At 37.0% G+C, this 10,749-nt stretch overlaps 1 long non-coding RNA gene across 2 annotated transcripts; it reads left to right on the top strand.

The window, feature by feature from the left end:
• Nucleotides 1–4,403, top strand: LOC126993711 (uncharacterized). Of its 2 annotated transcripts, none has more exons than XR_007748196.1 (2): nucleotides 1–154; nucleotides 403–4,403. It is a non-coding gene; the product is annotated as an uncharacterized LOC126993711 (long non-coding RNA). The 2 variants fall into 2 exon arrangements; XR_007748195.1 differs by having other exon boundaries at nucleotides 398–4,403.
• Nucleotides 4,404–10,749: the final 6,346 nt, after the last annotated feature.

The raw sequence follows: 10,749 nt of genomic DNA, 5'->3' as shown, positions 1-10,749 counted from the left end.
CAACCCTCAGCCACCCTCGGCCCACCACCACCAAGGTGCCATTCACCCCTGACCCACTGACGCAACTGTGGACCCGATGGCTGATCCAGGACCTGGAGGAGGTGGCCCTTATGGTGTATCCATGGCCCAGAATACCTGTAACCAGATTCTGACTGTAAGTAAATGCATTATCATATGAAAAAGGGAAAAATTTCAATTTAACACCTTTTTTCCCCCTTTTTTCGTGGATACTATTGGCAACAAACCTTTTTGCAAGAAGATCGTGAGGTGTGATAGCATAGTTCTTTGTCATGTATAGCAGTAAACTATAAGGTAATTTTGGAATGGTGATCAACACACAGACCCAGGGTCTGAGGGAACTGAGAAATAGTAACTTGAGATTTCTCCTTCTCTCAAGATCAGATGACTGGAGGCATATTGCCTAGTTACAGTCATGTACATCTAAGTGCTCCTTGGTGCTGTATCACCATCAAGGACCTCCACCTGGCACTGCAGCACATGTAGCAGAGTTGCAGTGGGGTTCCCAGCAGCATTAGAAGTAGTACATGATGCACCTCATACGTACTGTTTCTTTTTTAGAAGGCAACTCCAAGCACACATTTGGTATGACTAGTAAGTGATTCCTTTTCTGCCTTACCTGAAAAGTGGAGGTATACCGCCTCATTACAAAGTAACTAAGCTAATTTGTGTACATGGTACGTACATGGGTAGTGTAATGAAATGCTGCATAATGTTGAAGCATGTTTACAATCTACTAAAGCTTTAGTCAGAGACAGGCAAAGCTAGTGATCTAAGGGATATGACTCACTGTTACATTGAATTATATGCACTGCACCTTAATTGTCTTTTTAGTAATCAGCATGTATAGATTGCTAGAGCCAAGGTCAGAAAATTTCAAGTAAAGGACTTGTTAATTAGAAGTGACTAATGGTGACACTAAATTGTATACACTTCACCTTACTCATATTAGTTTACTTACAGAGAAACAGCTACGTGATATAATTCAGGCATTGCCTTTTGTAGGTGTTTTATTGCCATTAGGTCTCAAGTTGATATTATTGTATAATATCATTGTTCAAATGCTTTAGCTTTTACAGAAACACGTAAATTGACTTCCCCAGATGTTTAATGCGTAAATATTCATGTAAATAGGAATCAGTTTTGTATAGGTGTCATCCATGATGAACGTCTCTTACATTATTTGATAAACATCAGACTGTAGGCATATTATTCCCTGTTTGAAAAGCTCTCAGTGTGGTGCGGCACAGTACTCTTGTGTTAGGCTACAGAGCTGAAGTTATTCAATTACTTTCTTCCTTCTTCCATTCTGATTTATTACTTATAAAAAAGAAATCCACATGTGCAATCATCTTCAAAATATATTGTTAATCCATTTATTAGTACGGGGCCTGAAACCTCTTCAGTGGTAAATGGTAAACGGTAAAAGTTATCATTCATTGATTTTGATAAACATAAGAGGTTGGCATCTAACTGGGAGGTGGAATGGCCACTTCTGTCTCAGCCAATCATGAGTGTTTGTACTACTGCTCTCGACCAGTCACGGCTCTCACAGCATCATACAATGCTTGCAGCAGAATATAAACCAGCACCTATTAATACATCTATTTTTAATAATTGTTATGATTATAAGTTTGATTCTACAATGAGATTACCTGAACAGTCAACATAGGACTACGTTACTCCTCCATCTGGTGCAACTAGAAGGTCCCTGAATGTTGATGAATGGACAAGAGTTTAAGCAAAAAAGCAATCTGGGGAAAGCATATAACTTGTGAAGCATTCATAAAGGAATACCACCACAACAGGTTGGTGAGCCTTGTTAATGCATAAACAAGTGCTTTGAGATCATTGATGTTTACAATATGCAACAGTTATTTGGAGAATTTTGGGCTTCAGGTGACTAACCTGTAAAATGCATTCATACAGAAGCACCTTGATGTGTGTTGTACAAAAAAGGCAGTGAACACATGATTCTCACAATATAGGAAATAATCAGAAATATTTTATGGGTATTGTTAACAATATACTTGTAACTATGCAAAAAGGCATTCCAAAACATTTTTGGATTAAGCAGGAGTCATGTAGACACTGCCCCACCTTACTAAAAAAAATTCAGTAATGGTATACTCTTGCCTGACTTACAGAACAAGTCTGGAAGTCACCATTGAGCTGGCAGAGACAAACTTTCAACATAATGAGAACATATGAGGTCAGTTTCCACTATCATTAACCATTATTCATGGGCGACTTCACCCACTGAGCAGTAGTATTTTAAACCAGACAGTGGGGAATGATTGGGGAAAAGAGAGGTATTGATTTAGGAAGAGGCTGGGAAATGCTTATGGAAGAATTTGAATGATAATTGAAGAAACTGGGGATAATGTGTCCGATAGGTCCAGTGCGGTAATATAAGGGTCCGTCTAGATGGCAACACTTTCATCTCATGACCAGTGCCTAAAACGTCTTATGGACGGTGTTCTGCTGATCCGTCAGGTAACTTTGTCATCCGTTTTCTGCTGAAAGTGGTTGTGGCGATAAGATGCCTCTGAAAGGTGATATCACTATTGAAATTGTTTTAATTTTTTTAGCCAGAAAAAACAAACTGAACAAAGCCTGATTATTGTTGTCTGATGTGTTGGGGCATGCTGTTTTTCACAACATAATTTGTAGGAGGTTGTTTACAGTTACTGTATCAGACATTATAATGAAATTTGAGAATAGTCAGGTACCAGAAGAGATAAATTATATTCAGATATTTGTATCAGAAACATTGAATGTATGATGTTTTGTTCTGGAGAAATGTCAAGAGTACACATTGTATGCATTCCTAGTTAAAGTCTTGTCACCTCTTGAATGTGAGTTCAGAAAGAGCTGGGTATCAAGATAATGTAGTTTAATACACATTCACATATCACTTCAATGTGTTAGATTTTACATCATCAGATTCAAAGAAATATAAATGTTCAACAGTGTAATTTTTGGGAAAGTTATATATGTGCAATATTTCTCAGAATTTTCATATATATTAATATGGTTATATGTATCTTGGTATATATGTACAATAGTGATTCTGTGCCTGTCCCCTAATGGAACACATAAATTCTTCTTTAGAAGTGTATCATAATTTTTTTTCAGCCAAGGCTTTACTTTTTCAAAATAAAATGTAACCCACAGAAAATCTACATTTAGACAAACACAATATGTATCCAATGCAGAAAACAATTTGATGAGCATCAGTTTAGAAAATCACCTTGTTGTATCAGTGTACTCCATAGGCACATAACATGGACTGTCAGTGTTACTCATGCTAATGGTTCCACACATCCTGTCTTTTCCACTTTTCTCTTACTGTATGTACACTATCTAGTCTGCATTACAAGTATGTAAACGTTTCCACTTTCTAAATCAGTAGCATTTAACTTCAGCCAAGGATAGCAGTTTCTAGGCTCTTAACATTCCATATTAACATGTAGTGTGCATGCCATAATTTGGGTCCAGAAATTTTCAGGAAGGTAAAGTTTATGAAAGTACTATGACTAGAATATTTTAGCTTGAAAAATCTCATGTATGCCTCTGATGTTTTGCACAGTATTAGGTTGTTACTAATAAATTTTCAAATTAAAAAAATCTTAATTTGCTACTCATGGAAACAGGATTATAACTATTAACAACCCACTCTCCCATATGGTTTGGTGCAGTTTGGACCCATTAAATGGGAAGGTGTGGTATACACATTATTGTACTTGTTAAAACATAACACATGTAAAGAAAGAGTTTTTATACTTTTGATAGTCTTTTTCATGTGCCATATATTACTAAAACAGATTTTAATTATGAATGTAAGACAACATTTCCCTTGTGGATGATATGCTTTGTGGCCACAATGTTTGTTGCAGCCTTCTCAATTGTGTCTTTTATTGTTTTTCTTATCACTGAAATCCAACCCATCTTAATTGTAATTAATGTATGGGTACGCGTTGTGTTTTCCATGAAGATATGTTTTTTTATATTATGGCTCAGCTAACCTTTCAAAAATGCTTCCTTCTGCACTGCATTATTTCTTAAAATTGTGGAGGTATATAATTTAATATTGTAAATGGGTCAAATATCATTCACCAATAAATGACTTATGTTCGTTTTATAGTTTTAGGGAATTATTTACTGTAGAAAAGTTTATGAAGTAAACACACTGAAGCTGACTTATAATCAGTAATCAGTCAATGGGGGAATATGCATTCTCATGTGAATCATTTACCCACAGCTCTGCTCAGAATCTTATGGGTGTTAGTTGTTGTATATAAGTACTGTACACATTTTTACCATTAAAAGTATATGATTACACCTATACTGACTTTTGCCACTTCTTCATTGGCATATATTTATTACCAGGTTTCAATTATCCACACAGTATTTAGCTTGTAATGAAGACCTCCATGGCTTTATAGCAGGTGATATTTCTCTCATATTATGAAAATTAGGAGACATAAAAGGGATTCACAGCCATTATATGCAAGAATAGGAATATATTACTTGACAGCAACAGCAAAATACATTTTTAGTCAGACAAATCAATAAAAAATGGAGAACATACAAATTCACATCACCAAGTGGCGTATTTTCACACTGGCTGCAAGATTGTACTACATGAGTGAGATATCAAGCAATTTGGATGTCACTCATTCGTAAATGTTGTAACCAAAATAGTTACATAAATCCTACCAAACCAAATGAAAATATCCTTGAGTGAAAGCTGGAAACAAAGTAAATAAAAGGATACAAAAAAATGAAGAAAAAAGACATAAGCGATACAAAGGGTCAGAAGAGGTCTAAAGAAGAAGAAGAAGAAGAAAAGCAAGCGCCAAGCAAGTGAAGTGAAGCAATTGAAGTGTTTGAGTGGCTATACAAGGACAGCTACTACGGAGGCGATCAGCGGTATACGTAGCTGGACGGGGCATAGTTCATTGTAACGCCTTGAAGGAGCGAAGAGGAGCAGTGCCATGAATTGCTGTCCAGTGTAGCCTATACCGCGTGGGTCACAAGGGTCCATGTTCGTCGCCCAAGCACACACATTTGACAAGGCTTTCGTACGATTTCTGGGCCTGTCCATGGGTACTTTTGTGATCATAATGGTAGGCTGAGTCTTCTTCTGTTACATGAACCCATAAAAACACTCATTAGAACCCGACTGATCTCCTTTTCGGCCTTTGGAAATAGACTCAGGGCTGATGGACCGTGGATGGACCCTCAACGCAGGTGAGACGCAGCTAATTCTTTGATCGTTAGGATTAATTCGGGTAACTTTCCGGATTATTGAACAAACATTAGCGGTCAACTAAAGAAACACTGTTCTTGCTAATTTTACACTTGTTTTGATCTATCCTACGAATTTCCAAAAGGTGTAAAGATTAGTGGAAAACATTATTATATGGCTTTAGGAAAGTAACCCGGATGTCACACTGGCCCTGTGTCCCGGGGTAATGGGCTCCCTCCCACCACAGGCTCAAGGGCCAATGTTACGGAGAAGAGCACCGAGGCCACGTGCTGCTACAGCGTATGCCCCCAACTTTACCTTTACCTTCTATAATAGGAAAGTAGCCTACTTCTCCTGACACACCAGCTAGTCGCATAGTGTAAACTACCCAAGTATATAGTAACCTCCCACTGCTAAATTAGGGGGAATAAATTAGTAACCTATTTCCACTAGATGGAAGTAGGTGTAGTAAGGTATGTAGTAAAGCATAGGTAGTATAGGCAGGCCCGTAATTTTGGCAATTTTTTTTTTTTTTTTTGGCGGGGGCTTGAGGGCATCATAGGTTCATGAATTGTGTGGGAGGGTGGCGAACGAAGTGAGCATGCGCAGGTGAGGGAATTATTTTTCTGAAAGATAAACCCTTTTAGGGGCATTTTGAGGCCGATGTAGAAAACACTAAGGGTCCTACTGTCCTTCTAGCCCCCCCCCCCAGAAATGACGGCCCTGATAGGTATAGGTATAGGTAGTTAGGTAGGTTGTCCGTTTCATTCCGTCTGTCTACTCGCGATCGTAGATGTGGCACCAGCGCATTGTTAGTTCGTGATTGCGTGAAGATCAACTTTATATTTTCAGTGATATATTTGAATGTTTGTGTAAAAAAAAAAAAAAAAAAAAAAAAAACTCGTCATCTTATATGAACCGCAAACAGAAGATTTGCATCGATAATCTACCATACAAGCACACGAAGTAACAACTTGTATATCAAACAATATAGTCTGATCATACTCGAACGACCTATATATATTTCAGATACCCATATTTCGTCTCATTCAGGTACATAAAGTGACATACGACTTTGCAAGTCTCTATACATAAGGAATTTTGATGTGTTACATGTAAATAACATGGGTAGCTTAATATTCGAAATAGCCTAGCATCGCATTCAACAGTTATTATTTACTATTTGATGTTATTTCGATTATAAATCGTTATTTACATGCAGTAACTTATTAAGATACACTTTATTTGCACTTGCAGAGCCAGATGTCTTTTAATATACCTGAAATGAGCTTTCAATCAATGAATTTGAAAAACCATTGATCGTTCGAGCATGATGTGACCATGTTATTTGATACAAGCTTTTCTTTTCCTGTGCTTGTATGTTATATTATCGATGCAAACGACTGAGTTATTTTTTATACATAAACATTCAAATATATTATTGAAAAATAAGCTTCAATGTCTATCAGAACATCCATCAAAATTCCCGCTATGTTGTTGGACAGATGAAATGAAACATTTTTTTTTAGTATAGTATAGGGGAGTAAGTATAGTAAGGTAGGTAGTATATAGTGACCTCCCACTGCTAAATTATAAAAAACCTATTACCACTAGATGGGAGTAGGCTACGGCAGTTAGGGACTCTACGGCGGTGACCACAGAGTTATATAGGTTATATATTGTTATAAAGGTATATAACTGTGGCGGTGACACATATGTCGTTTACATCGCCCGAGGCCGCGCACACATTTCATCGCTATTTTCTCAGTTGTTTAGATCTCTACATCATTTCTCATAGTATTCTCGGAGGTTTGAAGGTTAGTAGAAAATATATATGACAACAGAGGAGCAGTTAATGGTTAAGTAAGAAATGAAGTATCGGAGGTGCGAACAGATTCTATTCCCGTACTAAAACATTGGATTGTTTACACATAAGTTTGGAAGGAATATGTAAATCCTCGTCGTTCACTCTCTCTACCAGTGACAAACCCGGCGCAGCGCGGATTCTATCATATGTATTTATTGTAAACTTAATCTAATTAAACTAAATTTGATCTAACCTGACTAACTAACCTAACCTAACCTGACGCCCCCACGCTGCCATAATGCGATGTGCCAGGCAGGGCTCATAAACTCTTTGCGTCATGATAAGTTTCTGTAGTTTTCCGGAAGCTGTTGTTACTGCATGCACTGCATTCTAAGACCAAAATACAACACATAATGTATTAACCTCACAGGAGTTGGCTACCATTAACTCAATATCATCCAAGTTTTATGCCTTTATTATTCCTTCGTGACATTCCATTAATCATAAACAACTTGGATTCACCCACATAATTATGTAAAACCATTAAATATTTTGGAGGCGGCGTTTTCAGGAGAACATGTTAAGACTTAAGACCCTTTCTTTGTAAGTTTTGTTTAAGGAAGAGGTAATCTTGGCAGCTCTATGCTGAACATATAATTCGGCAACATCCATCGCTTGGTGGAGAGACAAAAGCTGTATTGCGTATTGTAAGTGAGTTTGAATTGTATATATATTGGTAGTATTGCATCTTTATTCTTAAATGAGAGAAATTACATCCATGAAGCCCATTCTGAAGATAAAAAACTGCGTATATCAGTATTAACTGTAAATAGAGGATGCAGTGGTAAGTATTTTTGTGCTACTATTGTTGACAGTGAATTACCTTGTGCTTATTTTTAACCCGAGGCCACTGGGTAGGTATGCCTGAAATTGTCAATATGCATAGGTATGTATTTAACTAATTGTAAGGTACAAAGGTTTCTTAACTTGGGACAGGTTTACGTATTGAAATGCCTACAGAGGGCTTTTAATGAGTAATCCGTACATATTGTGTACTACAGTACATACTTATAATATCATAGGTATATACCCAACACTAATTATGTATTTTCTTTTCCCACAGATATGTTGACACTGATCGAGGCTTGGAAGACAAACAGATGAACAATGGTATAATGAAGCAGCAGTGTGAAGGCCAATGGGTTTCATCCTACCAACTAAGTGGAGGTAAGTGTTTATTATTATTATTATTATTATTATTATTATTATTATTATTATTTATTTTTTCTTCATCTTTTTCTTCTTTATTATTATTATTATTATTATTATTATTATTATTATTATTATTATTATTATTATTATTATTATTATTATTTATTTTTTCATCTTATTTTTTTCTTCTTCTTCTTCTTATTATTATTATTTTTTTTATTGTTATTATTATTATTGTTATTATTATTATTATTATTATTATTATTATTATTATTATTATTATTATTATTATTATTACTGGTGTTGCTACAGCTACCATTGCTGCTGCAGTAAGAAGTCAATTTAAGATGAGATAGGTTGGCCGGGGGACTCTCTCCTCTCAAGAGCTATGTGTCCGTGCCCATGGGTTGGAAGCAGCACAAATCCTTATCTGGATTGGTTGGGATGGGGGCTGCAACACTTTTCCATAGAGTCCTTAACCCTGCTTGAATCTGATAAAAAGTAGAAGCAGGGTCCGAGGCTCCTCTGGAAAGAAGTTAAAAAAGGCATGTCTACATGCATTCAGCACTTGCTCATCGCTCAACTATCAATTATACCTATATATTTTCCTCTTGATATCAGAAATCCCATCTGGACCAAGTTTTGCTTCTTATGCAATAATAATGTCAGGCAGCTTTCAAGGGATCTGTGTGTATACCTGTGTAAAATTTCATCCCCTATGGGCGCAGCTGAGGGCGACCTCCGCTGTGTTAATTAATTAATTAAACGGGGTTAATAGCGAATTAGTGCTGGTAATAGAAAAAAATGTTGCAAGAAAACCGGCGTAAGCCAGTGGTGGAAGTACTATTAATTGATTACGATGGAAAATCTTAACCTAAAAGCTAAAGTCGACAGGATGTGGCGCTGGTTTTCAGTTTAGTCATCCCTTTGCCGTATGGTATTAACGTTTTCAAATCTTCAAGAATAGAAACCGTAGCGTGTTGCAACAGTAACTCAACGAGAAGGGTTTTTGGAACTTGATACTTCCTTGGCGTGTTATTACTTATAAGTCTATTACTCATTACTACATTTCACGACATTACGAGGCTACTTGACCGACGTGACATCAATCAAGCTGACGCTATTATTTTAGATTTTGCCAAAGCCTTGACAAAGGCCCGCACAAAAGACTAACATTGAAATTGAAATACTACGGTATTTCAGGACCTATTCCACACTGGATCACTGCATTTCTTACTTACCGGACTCAACATGTTCTTATTGACGGATCTTCATCTGACACTGTCCCTGTTTCTTCAGGTGTCCCTCAAGGCACCGTTCTAGGCCCCCTTCTTTTCCTCCTGTACATTAACGATCTTCCACTCTCACGCCTAACTCTTCCATTTGACTATTTGCCGACGATAGTTTGCTGTTTAGAGCAGTTAAGACTACTGACGACTGCAGACTGTTACAAAAAGACTTGGACGCCCTCCAGCGGTGGGAGACCACCTGGCAGATGCATTTCCGCCCTGACAAGTGCAAACTATTAAGATTCACCAGAGCTCACAACCCCATCCATCACACTTACACTCTCCATAATTCAGAACTTGAATCAGTCCACACACACAAATATCTTGGTGTCCACCTCACTAACTAAAAGTTCAACACTCACATAGACCACATCAGTGCCACAGCCAACCGAACTCTGGGGATCCTGAGGAGGAATTTACATAACTGCACACCTGACATAAAACACATAGCTTATGCCACACTTGTGAGACCAACACTTAAATACTGCTCCACGGTGTGGGATCCTTACACACACATAAACATTGATAGGTTAGAACAAATCAACACCAAGGCGGCTAGGTTCCTTACAAACAATGACACTGGAACGCCTGGCATCACAACACGGATCAAACAACAAATAAACATGGAACCTCTTCACTTACGCAGACAAGCACACACTTACACTTATGTACAAGATCACAAACACTCACATTGACATTGACTCACAAATATATCTACACAACGCAAACAGTCAACGTACTCGTAACACACATCCATAAATACCAAACATATCACACAAACACTGACGCATACAAGCACTCATACTTTCCACGCACCATACGTGACTGGAACAGCCTCCCTCATCAGATTTTAGACTGCTGTACAATAGACTCATTCAGAAAACAAATACACACTCACTTGTCACCACAACACATCACCTGACTGACACACTTTGCTATTAGATGACCTTCAATGAACGTTGTTTGTTATTAATTAAATGTGATGGAACTAATAATAATCATATACAAATATACGGAATTGAGGACATCATATGAAAAACAATATACACCACCAACAAGGAAAATGTATGTAATTAAATCTCAAAACTGATTATACCTATATATATATATATATATATATATATATATATATATATATATATATATATATATATATATATATATATATA

Source organism: Eriocheir sinensis, unplaced genomic scaffold (genome assembly GCF_024679095.1).
Source record: "Eriocheir sinensis breed Jianghai 21 unplaced genomic scaffold, ASM2467909v1 Scaffold657, whole genome shotgun sequence".
Lineage (NCBI taxonomy): Eukaryota > Metazoa > Arthropoda > Malacostraca > Decapoda > Varunidae > Eriocheir > Eriocheir sinensis.
Note: the sequence above shows the minus strand (reverse complement) of the source record. Positions and strands in the feature narration are given on the sequence as shown.